At 41.6% G+C, this 17,583-nt stretch overlaps 2 long non-coding RNA genes across 2 annotated transcripts in view; both read left to right on the top strand.

Annotated features, from left to right (window-relative positions):
- The first annotated feature begins 1,828 nt into the window (after positions 1-1,828).
- On the top strand, positions 1,829-9,879 carry LOC125912906 (uncharacterized). Its single transcript, XR_007454869.1, has 3 exons — positions 1,829-2,362; positions 6,936-7,014; positions 9,660-9,879. It is a non-coding gene; the product is annotated as an uncharacterized LOC125912906 (long non-coding RNA).
- Positions 9,880-11,197: 1,318 nt separating this feature from the next.
- LOC125912905 (uncharacterized) overlaps positions 11,198-17,583 on the top strand; it is a 32,193-nt gene continuing 25,807 nt past the window's right edge. Inside the window, exons 1-2 of the long non-coding RNA XR_007454868.1 lie at positions 11,198-11,408; positions 13,262-13,330. This is a non-coding gene — a long non-coding RNA (uncharacterized LOC125912905). The remainder of the gene's footprint in view (positions 11,409-13,261; positions 13,331-17,583) is intronic.

The following is a 17,583-nucleotide window of genomic DNA, read 5'->3' as shown; positions in this document are numbered from 1 at the left end:
TTATTTAAGAGGGAGAAAGGCTGGAAGAATTAAAATCTAGCGGGGATGAGATCCAGCATGATCTTTCTTTTCTTGCTATTGAAACAACAACAACAACAACAACAACAACAACAACAACAACAACAAAACTTCCAGGCGAAAATGAGTAAATATGACTCCTAGCGAGAGCGGGGGAGCTACAGATCTTACCCAAAGAATTCAGTGGTCTACCTTGGCCACTCTTTTGTGCTTTAAAAATCTCTGGATTTAAAAATGAAAACGTGACTTCCCACCTCCCCTTCCCCCCACCCCCCAAACCACCCTACTGCTTTAGTCTTGGTCATATAGCAGTTTAGTACCGAATTCTACAAAACGCCAAATGTTCTGCAGAAACTTCTGTTTGCTTATGTTGTACGGTCTAACAATGCAGACTCTACACTAACAGAAGAAATTAGTATAGGTTGTGTCAAATCGTGTTAAAATACAACATTAAATAAATGCAAAGAGCCCAGAACAAAGAAAGTGATTAAGCTGGTTTAACTGCATTCAACCCACTATGCTAAATCCCTGTAGGGGGCTTGAGTTAAACAACAAATTTGGTTTCTTGGCCTAAATCCTTTTCTTCAAAGAAGAAATGTTTCTTGTGAGTAATTCCGATAAATTTGTTTTCATCTTCTTCATTTCTTAGTCCCTAGGGAAGCTGGGGGGGGGGGTGGTGAAAAGAACCCATCTGATTGGGTTCCATTTTAGGAAGAGATGGGACTGTGAAGAATGGAAGAGAGGCAGATCAGTTATACAGCTAAAGAGGCACTGGGTGAACTGAGGAACGGGAGGTGTGTGATTGTTCAGCCCCAGAAAAAGGCCAGCTAGTGACACCCGGGATGAGGATTTTACCCGGCAGTGAATCAAGGAAGACTGAGAGGGAGATAATAAGGTGTAATTATAGCAGTGCTGTTAGTGCCTGTTTATGGGGTCTGGCAGCAATTTGGTTGAACACCCCTCATTTTGAGAAATTTGTAATTTGGCAGTGAGAATTCCTGCCTTAAAATTTGGCTCCAACCCTCACAGTTTAATATTGCAAAATCTGGGAAATGTTGAAATGTGGCTGCTATTCTAATTGAACTTTTTCAGGCTCTTTCGAATTGGTTTTTTTCCTGCTGGATCCCGAAACAACCGCCTTTTTAAAAGTTCGGGAAGGTGTTTTGGACTACAAACTCAAGTAAGCTCACGAGCTGATGTCCTGCTCTGGTGAACGCTCCTGACTCACATCTTTGTGTACATACAGCTGCGGGGGGCGGGGGGGGGGAGAGGCTTTAACTTGAAAAACCCGAGTTCCTTCTGTTCGGTAGCCCTTTAAAAATTCCCCCCAGTCAGTATTTTGTTTAATTTCCTTTGAGTCGCAGCGGTGCAACGTGGTGTTGCTCTTGGTTTTATCAACCCACTGCCTCCCCCAAGATTATTCCCCGTTGTTTTAAAGTAGAAGGGAGGTCACCAGGCTGTAGTGAAATGTGGCCAACTCCGGCTGGGACCAAGTTGGCCCAACCGGCTTCTCTAAAGTAACTGGAAGTTTTCTGACAGGAAACCGGTCAGTTCTTGTAAGTCTCGGCACCGGTTCCCACGGCCCCGGCGGCGGCGGCGCCCCCGACGCCCCTCTCGGGGCCGGGGAGGGGCGCGGGGTGCGGGGCGCTGTGGGCGGCAGGGGGCAGCAGCGGGAACCCGTTGTTCTCGAGGTGGGGGGTGGGGCGGGAAGCCGCGCCCCCCCCCGTTTCCGCGCCCCGCTCCCTCCCCTCCCCCTCTCGCGCCTTCCCTCCCCTCCCCGCGGGGAGGAGGGCGGGGGCGCGGAGCCCTCCCCCGGGACAGGGGGGCGTGCGCGTCCCCTCCGCTCCCCTCCCCCCCGGCCGGGCTCTCCTGGCTCCCCGAGGCGGGAGTTTCCAGGAAGAGCTCAGAGAGCGGCCGCACCACCGAGCGCACGGAGACATCAAGTAGTCCCTCAGAGCGACCTTATTAGAGAATTCTAGCTGCCAGGGGCAGTCAGAGTCGCAACGCCGAAGAGATAGGGGGTGACAGCCGGCCTGAGGGCCTCAGGGAAAGAGGTCCGAGCTCCCACTTTGCATTGCCGGAGAAAGACGTGTGGGGGAGGCGGAACGAGTTCCGGCGGAGGGCTCGGGCGCGCCCGGTGGAGTGAAGCGCCGCGCAGTCGAAGCGCTCACGGAGTTGAAGTGGGCGGGAAAACCCGGAACGGACTCTCCCTGACACGCCCAGGACCTCCCGTCCCATTTTTCGTGGGGGAGGGGACGAAAAAAAGCAACGGAGAGAAACGTGTTTCCTTTCCCGGCTACCTAAACCCCCACTGGAGAAAAAAGTGACGACCCGCCACCACGGGGTACGCGCGGCTGGACGCTCAAGGTCCCGGCGCGGCGAGGAGGGGCCGCGTGGCTCCTCCTTCTCTAACGTCCGCGCCGTCGGCGCGGGGCGCGCGGTCAGAAACCCAGGCCTGTGCGCTGAAGGAGCTAGGCGCGCGCATGCGCGCGCTAGCGCGCGCTTCCCGCCCCTTTTCCTGAGAGCGTTCGCTTTCACCCCTCCCCCCACGTTCCTCAGCCGCCACCTCAGAGCCTCCCCCGCACCCAACCCTCTCTTTTCGGGGGAGGTGGCCCATCTTGCCTATCCACTGACTAACCCCTTCACCTCGGCTTTGCCCCGCCTCCCCTGAGCTTCAGTACAAACTGCGCAGCGAGCGCTCCGTTTTCACATTCCCGCCTCCGCCCTCTATTTCCCCTCCCAGCCCTGAAGCACTTCCTGCGAACTGCCCTGTTCTCGCTCTTCTGTGCGCGCCGCCTACTTCTTGCCCTAACTGGATGGCTGCTTTCACGTTGGCGGAGCCATGGGTTGTGATCCTGTGATTCTTCCTCTCTCTGAGTGGCGATCGCCTGCTCCATTTTACAGATGGGGAAGTTAAGGTCCAGAGGTCTGACTGGCTGGATTCTGAACACTCCTCGAGTTTTTTCCCCAAATCAAACCTGAGCTGACCCTGGAAAGATTTTTTTTTTTTTTTTTACTTGTATTTATTTTTGAGAGACAGAGCACAAGTGAGGGAGGGGCAAAGAGAGAATGAGACACAGAATCCAAAGCAGGCTCCAGGGTCTGAGCTGTCAGCACAGAGCCGGAGGCGGGGCTTGAACCCACGAACTGTGAGATCATGAGCGCAGTGGAAGTCAGGCACCCGACCGACTGAGCCACTCAGGCGTCCTGACCCTGGAAAGATTAAACCCTCGATTTCCACCAATTTTAAGCAACCTTGGAAAGCCAGTCCCCCAGTCTTTCTCTTGGGACCCTCAAACCTCTAGGGCAAGCCACAACAGACCGGTTAGCAAAAGCCATAGAAACAATTTACCCCAAATCAACTAGGTAGCGTTTACTAAGTCAGAAGGGCCAAGAGCCAAGTCGGCATCTTAAGACACAGGCTTTTATTTTTTTTTATTTTTTTTTCAAAAAAAAATTTTTTTTTAACGTTTATTTATTTTTGAGACAGAGAGAGGCAGAGCATGAACAGGGGAAGGTCAGAGAGAGAGGGAGACACAGAATCGGAAGCAGGCTCCAGGCTCTGAGCCATCAGCACAGAGCCCGACGTGGGGCTCGAACTCACAGACCGTGAGATGGTGACCTGAGCCGAAGTCGGCTGCTTAACCGACTGAGCCACCCAGGCGCCCCAAGACACAGGCTTTTAGAGGTGTTGGAGGTTATTTGCTCAATGTAAGGTCGTTTTTTTACCATGATGTGTAATATTTTCTCTTAGATCTTGTAATTCTCTTATTCCCTCCCCCCTTTGAGATTTTTTATTTTTCAGGATTTGAATACATTTTGATGGAATTGGCCTCCTCGATTAAGAAAAAAGACTTTTTTAGGGGCGTCTGGGGGGCTCAGTCGGTTAAGCGTCCAACTCTTCATTTTGGCTTAGGTCATGGATGGTCTCATCGTTCTGGGATCTAGCCCCTTGTAGGGCTCTGTGCTGACAGCATTGAGCCTATTTGGGATTCTTGGAGAGAGACCCTCTCTCTCTGCCTCTCTCAAAAAAATTAACTTAGAAAAAATTTTTAATACCACTTTATTTTATAAAGATAACCTTTCCTTTTTGTTAATGTGGTTGGATATTATTATCCTGAATTCCCCCTCTTCCCAAAGTTACTTCTTCCCTGGGCTTCAGCTCTAAAGTTATCTCAAGTCCATGGGAGACAAGAGATGTCCTAGAGAATTCTTGAAGCACCACTACTGTAAACCTTTTGGTACCACAAACTTTAAAGCTATACCTGGGAACTGAAGGAAGCAGGAGACTTGTGTAATTTTATGTATATCTAGAGATTGATTACTTCAGATTTAGGGGCACCCGGGTGGCTCAGTCGTGAAGCGTCCAGATTTGACTCAGGCCATGATCTCGCAGGTCATGAGTTCAGTCCCAGTCAGGTTCTGTGCTGACAGCTCAGAGCCTGGAGCCTGCTTCGGATTCTGTGTCTCCCTCTCTCTCTCCCCTTCCCTTGGCTCACACCTTGTCTCTCTCTCTCAAAAATAAACATTAAAAAAAAATTTTTTTTTTTAATTCAGATTCAAATGTTTTGAGAGTCTCATTCCAAGCATTGTAAATTTGGATCTGTTTTGTTACATTTTGTGTGAAATGACACTTTTATCATGATTTTCCTCTATTGTAAATATTTCTAAATTGTTTATTGGGCTGATGTCTTCTAATCATGATGGTGGTCTTAAGAACCAGTCCAGATTCATTACAAGAGAGTTTTTTGTTAAGTAGACTAAGAGTGTGGCGTGCTAACACTTTTCTGAACATTGTTCATCAAATGGATGCTTCCTATTTGCTAGGTCTTTCGTGGGATATAAAGTTGAACATGATAAGGCTATTCTTCTATTTTTTATTTTTTAATGTTTATTTTTGAGAGAGAGAAAGAGTGCAAGCGGGAGAGAGACATGGAGAGAGGGGGACAGAGGATCCGAAGTGGGCCCCGTGCTGACAGCAGCGAGCTGGATGCGGAGCTTGAACTCATTGAACCATGAGATCGTGACCTGAGCCACGTCAGACGCTCAACCAACCTGTGCCCTAAGACGGGGCTATTCGTAAAATGCAATCTAGTAGTGGAGATAAAACTACTACAGGCTCAAATCAGTAAAAACTCATTGTTATTTCTTATTATTAAAAAAAAACACACATAAGTTACATATGAATTTGTGGTTTCCACAATTCTCTCCCCTTGTTCACCTGCAGTCCTCAGGTTCTGAACGTGTAGATCAAGAAACAGAGCAATGAATAGTTAAGAACGAGCTAAACAGAAAATGAGCAGGAGTGGGTAGTGATTTAATGGGAATGTGAATAATGGCACAGTCCAATACTGAAAAAAAAGACAACAAGGATGTCAGGAAAGAGAAATTTAAGTGTAAGAATGTCCGGGTCTTCGGATTTTAAATGCTGAAGAAAGATGGGAAAGCATTAGGAATTATGTACTATTTAACTTTGCGTGAGTGCTCACAAACATAGTTTTTATTTCAGGAAGGATAAATAGCCTTGCATTTAAGCCGTTGCCTACATACATAGATTTGGTGAGGAATTTTAAGGAAGACCAGTGGTAGAGTGGTAACATCTAGGTTGCAGTGGAATTCAAACTTCCTAAAGCAGGAGGAGGGGAGAGTCCTGTGATTACTTTAAACAGACTCCAAACTTACCCACCCACTCCCAAAGAAAATCATTTAAAGTCAAAGAGATTAAATGTAACTTAAATCTTAAAGTACTTTTTGACCAATTTAGAAAGCATTGCATTTGAACTTTAGCATTTGAAGTTGCCCTTCTAAAATGATTTTTCCACTTTTTGCTCCATTCACATACTCTATGTTTCTGCTGGGCTCTTGCTTCTGTAACCAGAGTTCACTGCAACTTCAACCTTGAAGTTACATCCTGGTCTGCAAACTGATGCTTCTCAGGGGGTTGGTGCTGTAAGATAAGTAACTAGGTTTTCAGCTCAATCTCATTTTCTTTTTCTTTCTTTCTTTCTTTCTTTCTTTTTCTTTCTTTCTTTCTTTCTTTCTTTCTTTCTTTCTTTCTTTCTTTCTTTCTTCTTCTTTCATGTTTATTTATTTGAGAGAGAGAGAGAGAGAGAAAGAGAGAGAATCCCAAGCAGGCTCCATGCTGTCAGCACAGAGCCCGATAGAGGGCTCAAAATCACAAACTGTGAGATCCTGACCTGAGCCAAAATCAGATGCTTAACCACCTGAACCACCCAGACACCCCTATTTTTTTTTAAGAATTTTATTTTATTTTTTCAATGTTTATTTATTTTGAAAGAGGGAGGGAGAGCATGTGGGGGTGGGAGGAGGAGCAGAGAGAGAGAGAATCCCAAGCAGGCTCCATGCTCAGTGCAGGGGCCAATGCAGGGCTTGATCCCACTAACCATGAGATCACGACCTGAGCTGAAACCGAGTCGGACGCTTAGCTGACTGAGCCACCCAGGCACCCCAATCTCATTTTGTTTCTAACTTTTAAAATCAAAAGTTAAATTGTGAGAACCTCAGAACATAGTCTTTCTTAGGTGAAATGAAAACATTACATGTGAGAATGCACTACTTTTTATTAAATCTGGGGATCATTTTCAGAATTCTTATATGTGACTGTATTGTTACTTATAACCTGCAACAGTGGCCCATAGACAGTAGAGTCAAGCTGCTGTGGTTTATTATCACTAATCTGGGACAACAGTGGCGCTATCTGATTTCTTAAGGGAAAGTCACATTGTAGACTAAAACCTATAGAAAAATTGACACAAGTCATCAGCTCTTTCCTAATGGAATTTAGGCCTTGTTTTCCCCTTTATTGTCTACCTCTGTGTCATTTAGCATAAACATATCTTTATTGTTGGTCCTCCATGAAAGCTGGAATTCATAAGGGTTCTGTTTCTTCATTTTAGAAGCCACGGTACATTCACCAAGCCTTCTAAAGATGACTTCTGGCTGCTGCTACTGACTCCATTCTTTGCGGGATCCTGGGTATGTCATTCCTCTTATTTGGGCTTCCGTTTCTCTACCTTGGGTCTTGCTGGACCCACAACCAGCTCAAGGCCATTCTTCAGGGGGCCACTTTTTTTGCCTTAGTGCTGCAGGGCCCTGGACTCTTAAAGCAATTTATTCTTTTATTCAAATCAGTGTCTTCAAGTCGTATCTAGTTTTTCTATATTTGTGTGATAACTTTTATGTTGGAGGACTGAAACTTTGGGCTTGAATAACAATGTGATGTTAAGGTAGGGCCTTCGGGAGGCTGGGATTACCAAGAGACTATATCAGGGGTTCTAAACCAGGCATCCAGGATAAAATTCACGACCATGGATGGGGAGAAAATTACATCTTTGTTTTCACTAATATTGAAATTTAGCACTTCCTTTTAGTATAAGTGTTAGTAACAAAATCATAGCAGTATTAGCAGTTCTATACTTGGGAATGTCACTGATAGAAATCACAGATAATTTCCTACCACATTGCAGTTGCTGCAGACCTGTTGATAAGAGTTTGCACTCTTTTTTAAATTTAATGTTCTTATTTTTATTTTTGAGAGAGAGAGAGAGTACGAGCGGGGGAGGAGCAGAGAGAGAAGGAGACACAGAATCCGAAACAGGCTCCAGGCTCCGAACTGTCAGCACAGAGCCCGACGCGGGGCTCAAACTAACAAACTGAGAGATCATGACCTGAGCCAGTCGAATGCTTAACCGACTGAGCCACCCAGGCACCCCTGAAGTCTTTACTACTAGATCTTGTTATTTATTCTGTTAATAATGAAGCACATTGTATCATAAATTTTTAATATTTTGATCACTATTTCAGTATGTTGCATTTGGAAACCTATGTAATGTCGTCTGTAATTATTTAATGAGTTTAAAAACATCATTTTGACGAGAGGTCTGTAGGCTTCTCCACATTGACAAAGGAGTCCATGGTACAAAGAATGATTAAGAACCCTTGCTTTGGGACACCTGGGTGGCACAGTTAGTTAAATGTCTGACTCTTGAGCTTGGCTCAGGTCATGATCTCACAGTTTGTGAATTTGAGCCCCACATCGGGCTCTGCACTGACAGCATGGAGCCTGCTTGGGATTCTGTCTCTCCCTCCCTCTGCCCCTCCTCAACTTGTGTCCTCTCTCTCTCAAAATAAATAAACTTAAAAAAAAAAAAAAAAAGAACCCTGCTTTAATCAAAATAATTACTATTAGTAACGGGTTATAAACCATTGAATGAGATAAGAGCCTATGAGTCCACACTGATATAAAGAAGTAAATAAATCATTATATAAATGTAGGAAAAGTGAAAGCATTTCCTATCAGAGGATGACAACTAGTAAATATAGATGAAATGGTGGAGTGAGAAACTCACTCATAGATGCTGAAACTGGCAAAATGGGTGAAAGTTTGATGAGGAGCAGGATATTTGCATGGTGAAGTATCTCTCCATAAACGACTTTAATAATTATAAAGGGGAAATAGTGGAGGATCCTCTTTAATACCACCTTCACCAAGTCATCAAGCCTACGTCATCTCTTAATAGGAAGTGCTGAGGACACAACATTGCTTCACTGGTAATCCTGCCAAAAATGTACAAACAGAATCTAATCATGAGGAAATGTCAAACAAACCCAAATTGAGAGCCATTTTACAAAATAACTGGCCTGTACCCTTCAAAAAATGTCAAGGTCAGGAGGGGTGCCTGGGTGGCTCAGTCGGTTAAGCGGCCGACTTCGGCTCAGGTCATGATCTCGCGGTCCGTGGGTTGAGCCCTGCGTTGGGCTCTGTGCTAACAGCACAGAGCCTGGAGCCTGTTTCAGATTCTGTGTCTCCCTCTCTCTGACCCTCCCCTGTTCATGCTCTGTCTCTCCCTGTCTCAAAAATAAATAAAATGTTAAAAAAAATTTAAAGGGGCGCCTGGGTGGCGCAGTCGGTTAAGCGTCCGACTTCAGCCAGGTCACGATCTCACGGTCCGTGAGTTCGAGCCCCGCGTCAGGCTCTGGGCTGATGGCTCGGAGCCTGGAGCCTGTTTCCGATTCTGTGTCTCCCTCTCTCTCTGCCCCTCCCCCGTTCATGCTCTGTCTCTCTCTGTCCCAAAAATAAATAAAAAACGTTGAAAAAAAAAATTAAAAAAAAAATTAAAAAAAAAAATGTCAAGGTCAGGAAACAACAGAAAGGCTGAGAAAGGCTGAGGAACTGGTCCAGATTAAAAGAGGCAAAAGAGACATGAAAACTGAATGTAGTGTGTGACCTTAGATTTGTTCCTGGACTAGGAAAAAAAAAAAAAAAAAGCCCTAAAAAATGCTTTTAGTACAAATGGCAACATTTAACATGGATCGTGAATTAGATAATAGTATTGTATCAATGTTAAATGTCCCAATTTTTATATCTATACTGTGGCTGCATAGAGAATGACCTTGTTCTTAGTAAATAACACACGGAAGTATTTAGGAGTAAAAGAGTGTGATATCTAAGTCTCAAATGGTTCAGAAAAAATGCATATATTTATAAGTCTATATATATAAAGGTAGAATAGTAAGGCATATGGAGCAGAGGTAATAAAATTTGATTTGGATAAAAAACTTAAGAGGAGTTCCTTCTACTATTCTTTTTTTTTTTTTTTTAATGTTTTATTTATTCTTAGAGAGAGAGACAGAGCATGAGCATAGGAGGAGCAGAGCGGAGGAGGAGCAGAGCAAGAGAGGGACACAGAATTGGAAGCAGGCTCCAGGCTCCGAGGGAGCTTCCAGCCCAGAGCCCGCCAAGGGGCTCAAACTCACAAGCTGTGAGATCATGACCTGAGCCGAAGTCGGCCGCTCAACTGACTGAGCCACCCAGGTGCCCCATACTATTCTTTTGTTGTTGTTGTTAAGTTTTTATTTAAATTCCAGTTAGCTAACATACAGTGTAATATTAGTTTCAGGTGCACAATATAGTGACTCAACACTTTCATACAATACCCAGTGTTCATCATAACAAGTGCATCCTTAATCCCCAGCACCTACTTCACCCATCCCCCCACACCCACCTCCCTACTGTGTGTTCTCTGTAGCTAAGATTCCTTCTACTATTCTTGAAATGTTCTGTCAGTTTGAAATTATATTGTTTTAGATCATTTGTTACACCCCCTCACTTTGAGGAGGTGAAAATTCATATTTTGGAAGGTGAAGACTTGCTCAAGATCGCAACAAGTTAGTGACAAGAGTTAGGGCCCAAACTCAGATCTCCAGATGTCAGTCCTCTTTTTACAACACTAACTGATCCTTTGGTGTTTGTGTTTGGATGGCAAAAATTGAGCCACCCCTTTTTACTTCTCTTTTTAGTTTCTTGGTTCCTTAGAGCTAGTTCCTTCTGCTAGAGAACCACAGTAACATAACTAAATGCTTCTTTCAGTTCCTTCATGATTAGGCAAGGATCAATTTGAAGTTTTTGAGCTTATGGTTGGGATACCCCTTTCTCTTGTAGGTTCAGCATCTTTCTTTACTGCCAACCTTTTCTGTACATAATTGGTTTCTTTTATATGGTATTACTTGTAACCCTTCTCCCATAGAGTAATGGTTTATTATATTGTTTAAACTTTTTTCCGTAGGTCACGCCATCTCAAGGTCTTTTTATGTACTCTCAAGAAAATTGTATATTTTCTGGGACGCCTGGCTGGCTTAGTCAGTGGAGCATGTAACTCTTGATCTTGGAGTTGTGGGTTTGAGTCCCACACTGGGTGTAGAGGTTACTTAAAAATAAAAAATAATAAACAAATAAACAAACAAACAAATAAAATGTTAAAAAAATAAAATTGTATGGGGGCACCTGGGTGGCTCAGTCGGTTAAGCATCCAACTTAGGCTCAGGTCATGATCTCACAGGTTGTGGGTTCAAGCCCCACGTTGGGCTCTGTGCTGACAGCTCAGAACCTGGAGCCTGCTTCAGATTTTGTGTCTCCTCTCTCTGCCCCTCCCGATGGGTCTCTCTCTCTCAAAAATGAATACAAACATTACATTTTTTAAATAAAAAAATAAAAAATAAAATAAAATTGTATGTTTTCATTTCTGTGATTCTATGATTCCGTTTTCTTGATGGAAAATTAAGGCATAATATGCTGGGAGAAAGAGAGGATATAGCATCTCAGAATTATAGTCTTAAGGAGAGTAATCTAACCACAGTAGTTGGTGTGGGTCATTTAATAGTTCTACTAGTTACTGACTAATATCAGCTTTATAAAGAAATTAAGGGCTCAAATATGTTATTTTCTATGTAAATCAGCTAATTATCATCGGTATGAAGACTCCTTGTCTCCAAATGGGATAATGGAAAATAATTAACTTGAACCATATGAAATTGCTAGTTTTGTCACAACTGAATATCAACAGTTTTATATATGGCTCAACCTAATAGCAGTAAGTACATTATTAGATTTATTTTAGGTTATTAAATTGGGTTATTTTCTCTTCTCTTAGAGTGTTGGTAGAAAAATGGAGACGGTTCACGTGGGATCTGTTCTTGACTCTTCAACTTCTCTCAGTTTCTTTTCCTACTTTGGCTGTTCCTGTCTTCACTCCCTCTGTGAGAGCCTTGCTAGGCTTCAGATTCCTCCAAATTTCCATCTTGGCTTCTATTACCTTCCACCACTTGGGAGCCTTCCATTGATTCTTAGAAAGTTAAAGATGGAATATCAGAGGCAGTTTGTTCAATTTCCTTATACCCCAGATGAGGAAACAGAAGCTAGCATTATAACGCTGGTATCTGAGAGGTGGGGCAAGAATGCAATAGCCTGAACTCCCAAGACCCCGTTCTTTCTATCTCAGCACCCATGTTCTTATCTGGATCTTATATTTCCTGCAGTGTAAGTGTATGGACTTGGGTCTATCTGTCAGTCTCTCTCTCTTTCCTATCCTTATCTTTTACTTAGCTCTCAATTCTCAATCACCTGGATCTTCCTTATTTCCTCAGTTTTGCCTTTTTGACCATTCCAGAGCAGACTTAGCTTATGCATTCTGTCTGTCATTTTTGCCATGGCGAAAGGTGAAGAAATAGTTGTATTCCGTGATTTTTACTTCCTGGGGTGATACAATGGGGGAGTGGCTGAGATCATTTTATTTTAAGATAATGAAAGCTACCCTTGTATATTTGTGTATCTTCAGTGCATTATCTTATACTTACACAGTATTTTGAAAATAATTTAAGAAAAAATAGTGGTTGATAATATCTGCCTCCACCATAAAAAATTCCATAGTCCAATGGAAACAATTGACAAGAATTAGAATATTATTAGTTAATGAATGAGCGATCTTCTGTTAAGCCCCCAAAAGTAGAGTCTTGAATTGTATTCGACTTGCTGAAAAAATACCATTATCTATATTCCTAAAATATGAATTGTTTATTCGAAAAGACCTTTGGTAATCAGGTTCACAGGAACAGAGTAAAGTATCAAGAAAAAGAATTAGCAAGAAGGAAGTGAAAGACGAGGGTAGTGAACAAGTCTTTGGGTCCTAATAATAATGTAGATTTTTTTTTTTAATTTCCTTAAGTAATCTCCAAGACCAACGTGGGGTTCAAACTCATTACCCCGAGATCAAGAGTCACATGCTCTACCAACTGAGCAGCCAGGCTCCCTAATGTAGCAATTCTTAAAGGGAAGAGGAATGGCAATAATAATTTCTCATAATTTATGTATTTTTAAGATAGTTCTGTTAACGATTCAGCCGCTAGTTAACAAAACCTGGAAGAAAATGTTTGGTGTATGGATCTGGTACCTTGAGGAGTATCTCAGATTTTTTTTCTCCTTTAAAGACTTAGCTGTTGATAAGAAGTTCCCTGTAAACACCTTATTTTGTCAGCATTTGCATCTTTGCAGCCCAGGAATTTGGTTTTATGTGCTTTACCTGCTTCAGGATAAATTGACCTTCTATTGGTAGGTGTGTGGTATGCAAAATGCTACTTCAGCGGGGACTTTGGGTAAGCACTGACTGATGGATGTAAGAAGTCAATGGAGACTTTGTCCTAAGGCCAATGTTTGTATTTTCTTCCTTCTGCCATGTAGCTTTTCAGAGAAATAGTCTTTGGGTTTTTTTTATTAGTTAATCTCCCACTGCCATCCCCCAACCCACCCCCATCTTCACGTCCCCACCATCTTTTTATGTGTAAACTAAGCCTTTGTTGAAAGCAATTTATGGCAAAGTTATACAATTTTCTTCGGAAAATAAAAAATGGATATGTATGTGAGTATCTCTGGTCTCTTTTCCTTTTCAAGCTTTAATCACCCTGTTATTCATAGACCTGATTTGGAAAAATGAAGAAAAGAAAGGACTATTCATTTGAGGTAAATGGTGTTAACCATGAATAATTGTAAATGGGCTTTTAGAGACTTAATGATTCTGTCTTAATAAGGTAACAACCCTTAATTCCCTAAGTTTATAACCTACGAACTTGCAGAGTTTTCTCCCAACTATCAGTTGTTCCTGTTAGACAGCCAGAGCTGAAAAGATGTAGTATGTATCTCGGGGTTCATTCACAATTATAAAGTGAAACTGAAATGTGACAAACAGATTACTAGATGCCTTATCAAATACAGAGAAATCAGTCGCTCATTACTCATGCCTCTCTTCTACAAGTATTTCCTACAAATACAGTGGGCAATACATTTAAAATGTTTTCACTTTAGCTTATTTTACTAATAGCTATTATCTTTTTATTTGTTGAATTTGCTCCAGGACTCCAGAAAAAAAAAAAAGCCTTCCTGATAAACTTTAAAGAATGACACTGCTGATGACTACCCTTTCAGCTTTCTTCTTGACCGAAGGGTTTAATTGATGAACTTGTCTTAGTCAAGAAACTACCTAGATCCATTCTGCTTGTTCAGGATTCACCAATCTCTTAAAATTTGTTTCAAATGCCTTCATCTTCATGAAAATTTTCTAATAAGATGGCCAAGATGATCTTTTCTTCTCTTTTAGCCATCCACTGACACATTATACATACCAGTGTTTACCAAGCTAGCTGGATTCTTTGAGATATTACTAGGTGTTCAGAGTGAAATAAATTTAGTAAACATGGTATATTATTTCCCTCTCTTGAATATATGTATAATTTATACTATGCATATATTATGAATGAATATTAAAGTCTCTGAGAAGATCTGCAATAAAAGAAATCTGCCTAATTTTGTTTAGTCCATTGTACTTAGTAAATACTTTCTAAATTGCAAGTTGTAACTCAGATGTCACTTTCTGCAGGAAGACTTTCATGACTCCCTCAGGCAGTATCCAATGTGTCTACCACTGAATTCACATAGCTTAGACTTACACTATAAAGTGCTATAAAAATTTAGTTTCTGTTAATATTATGATATAATCTTTTGATTGTAAGCAACAGACAACTCAACTCAAACTGGCTTAAACAATTAAGGGATGGGCACCTAGGTACCTCAGTTGGTTAAGCTCGGCTTAGTTTCGGCTCATGTCACAATCTCACAGATTTGTGAGATTGCACCCCACATCAGGCTCTATGCTAACAGCACAGCATGGAGACTGCTTGGGATTTTCTCTCTCTCTCTCTCTCTCTCTGTCTCTCTCTGACCCTCCCCCACTCATCATGCTTTCTCTCTCTCTCTCAAAATAAATAAACATTAAAATAAATTAAGAGAATTTGTTAATCGTCACCTGAAACTTGGTCCTCAGTATAGAAGCTCAGTGATATTAGCAAAGACCTGATTTCTTTTACAAAATCTTTGATTTTCTAAATTTTGCTCGGTATGGGTCAATATGCTCAATCTCAATATGACTGTAGCAGTTTCTAAGAGAGCTGTATGTGCTTCCCTCATCTCTAGTAGTAAAAGAACATCTCTCAAGGCAGCCACTTCAGAATAGCAAGGAAGCATCTTTCTCAGAAGCCCCAGCAAAGATCTTTTCATATCTCATCGGTTTGAATTACTGTCACTTGCCTGTCACTGAACTAATCAATGTCCATGGAGATAGGATGTGCTGGACTTAAGCCAATTAAGGGCTACCCTGGATTTGAGTGTGAAGTCAGCTTCTTTAGAAGCTTCCTTATGTTATTACACATAAGAGAATACGGATACTGTACTAATAGGAAGGAGGAACTGAAGTTGGGAAGCCAAAACCAATAAAAATCCACTGCATGATGCTTACCACTATCCATTACTTCTGTATCAATACATTGATGCATTAATCCAAACATAATTAGTACATTGATTAATCATTCTGTAGTAGTTAACTTTCTTCAAACAAAAACTTGTACACAAATGTCCATAGCAGCAATATTTATAATAGCCTGAAAGTGGAAACAATCCAGGTGTCTGTCAGCTGATGAATGGATAAACAAAATGTGGTATAATCATACAATGGAATGTTGCTTAGAAATAAAAAAGAATGAAGTACTGAAACTTGTTAGAACATGGATGAAACTCGAAAATGTTATGTTAAATGTAAGAAGCCAGTCTAAAAAGGCTATATATTGTATGATTCCACTTATATGAAATGTACAGAATAGGAAAATTCATAGAGACAGAGTAGATTAGTGGCCACCACAGGCTCTAGGAGGAGGTGGAAATGGGATGTGGTTGCTAGTAGATACAAGGTTTTCTTTGGGGGTGATGAAAATGTTCTGGAATCACATAGTGGTGATGCTTGCACAACTTTGTGAATGTACTTAAAACCATTGATGAATTGTACACTTTTATTTTTTCAAGATTTTATATTTTTAAGTGATCTCTACACCCAACATGGGGCTCGAGCTTACAAGCCCAAGATCAAGAGTTGTATGCTCCACTGACTGAGCCAGCCAGGCAACCCTGTACCCTTTAAATTTAAATGATAAATGTTATGGTATGTGAATTATGTTAATTAAGAAAAAAAAATATATATATATACCCTGAAGTTAGGAGCTCATTTTCACCTTTTATTTTCAACCCCCCACCCCCACCCCATAGTAACCCCAGTGTCTCCCACATCATAGCAGGTGCTCCAAAAATATTTGAATGAATGAGTGGAAAATTAAATTGAAATAATTATTGTATTTTTATCATTAGGATCCAGAAAGACATTTACTTAGTTCTTTCTTTAAATTAGCAACACATATGAATGCAGATCAACATCTTTGCAACTAAAATGTCTAAATTACATTTGAAGATTATTCTTCACTTCCATTGATTTGTTCTGTTATTTGTCACTTGTACAGATGGCATTTCATCATGTATCATTACAGAATTGAGCCAGTCCATGTTTTCCACATTTCCACAGTATTTATTTTTCTGAATTATAAAAATTGCTTTCACTTAATTTTCAACTTTGAGAGCAAAGAGTTTAACTGGGGTTCTGAATTTGTTTTGTCTAATTACTGCTTATAGTATTTGTATTATCTAAAAAAAATTTTAGGGGGGCTCCTAGGTGGCTCAGTCAGTTGGGCGACCCACTTTGGCTCAGGTCATGATCTCATGGCTCGTGAGTTCGAGCTCCGCATTGGGCTCTGTGCCGACAGCTCAGAGCCTGGAGCCTGCTTCGGATTCTGTGTCTCACTCTCTCTCTGCCCCTCCCCTGCTCATGCTCTGTCTCTCTCTGTCTCAAAAATAAATAAAAACATTAAAAAAAAATTTCTTTAAGGTATTGGTGGGGCGCCTGGGTGGCTCAGTCAGTTAAGCAACAGACTCTGCTCAGGTGATGATATCCAATCTGTGAGTTCGAACCCCACGTCAGGCTCTGTGCTGACAGCTTGGAGCCTGGAGCCTTCTTCAGATTCTGTGTCTCCCCCCTCTCTCTCTGTACATCCCCTGTCTCTCTCTCTCAAAAATAAAAAATAAAAAATGCTGGAACCCAGAGGCAGTGGGGTTGGTGCCAATAGTTGGGGTTTCACATCCTGATGCCATCAATAGTTACCTCTTTAAAAAAAGTATTAGTTTACTCATTCTTTTCTTTAGCCCTCCCCTCAACTTAAATAATTTTTTTCTTCTGCATACAAAAATGCAAATATTGGGTGGGAGCACCTGAGATTCTTGAACATCACAGGCTGAAAATTCCCAACCAAGCCTTGGGAAATGATATTAAGTCCACTTAGGTTGTCACCAATGATTCTGGGAACTTGAGGCTACAACTGAAAAGGCAGCCTTTCAACAGACCAAAGAAATGGCTCAAATTATCAGTACCTATGGAATAGCAGAAGTTTCTTATTGTTAATGAACGAGCATATTTTATGAAAAAAAACTAGCAAATCCACTTTGTAAGTCATTCTTTGGGTAAAACTCTATTATATTTATTTTGCTTCTGTAGTTTTGGGCTACTGATTCTTTTTTAAAGAGTCCAACTTCAGCTCAGGTCGTGATCTCACAGTTCGTGGGCTTGAGCCCTACATCAGGCTCTGAGCTGATAGTGCAGAGCCTGCTTGAGAGTCTCTCTCTCTCCCTCACTCTCTGACGTTCCCCCACTTTTTCTCTCTCTCTCTTTCTCTCTCAAAAATAAGTAAACATAAACATGAAAAAAAGACAGTGGATATCTTCACATTCGAGTTGAAACAACTACTTAATGGTATTTTTTTCTTGTATGCTTCCAGTTTTGTATAACT

The sequence above is a fragment of the Panthera uncia genome (genome assembly GCF_023721935.1).
Source record: "Panthera uncia isolate 11264 chromosome C1 unlocalized genomic scaffold, Puncia_PCG_1.0 HiC_scaffold_4, whole genome shotgun sequence".
NCBI lineage: Eukaryota > Metazoa > Chordata > Mammalia > Carnivora > Felidae > Panthera > Panthera uncia.
The sequence above is the reverse complement of the archived record's forward strand: the minus strand, read 5'-3'. Positions and strand labels throughout refer to the sequence as shown.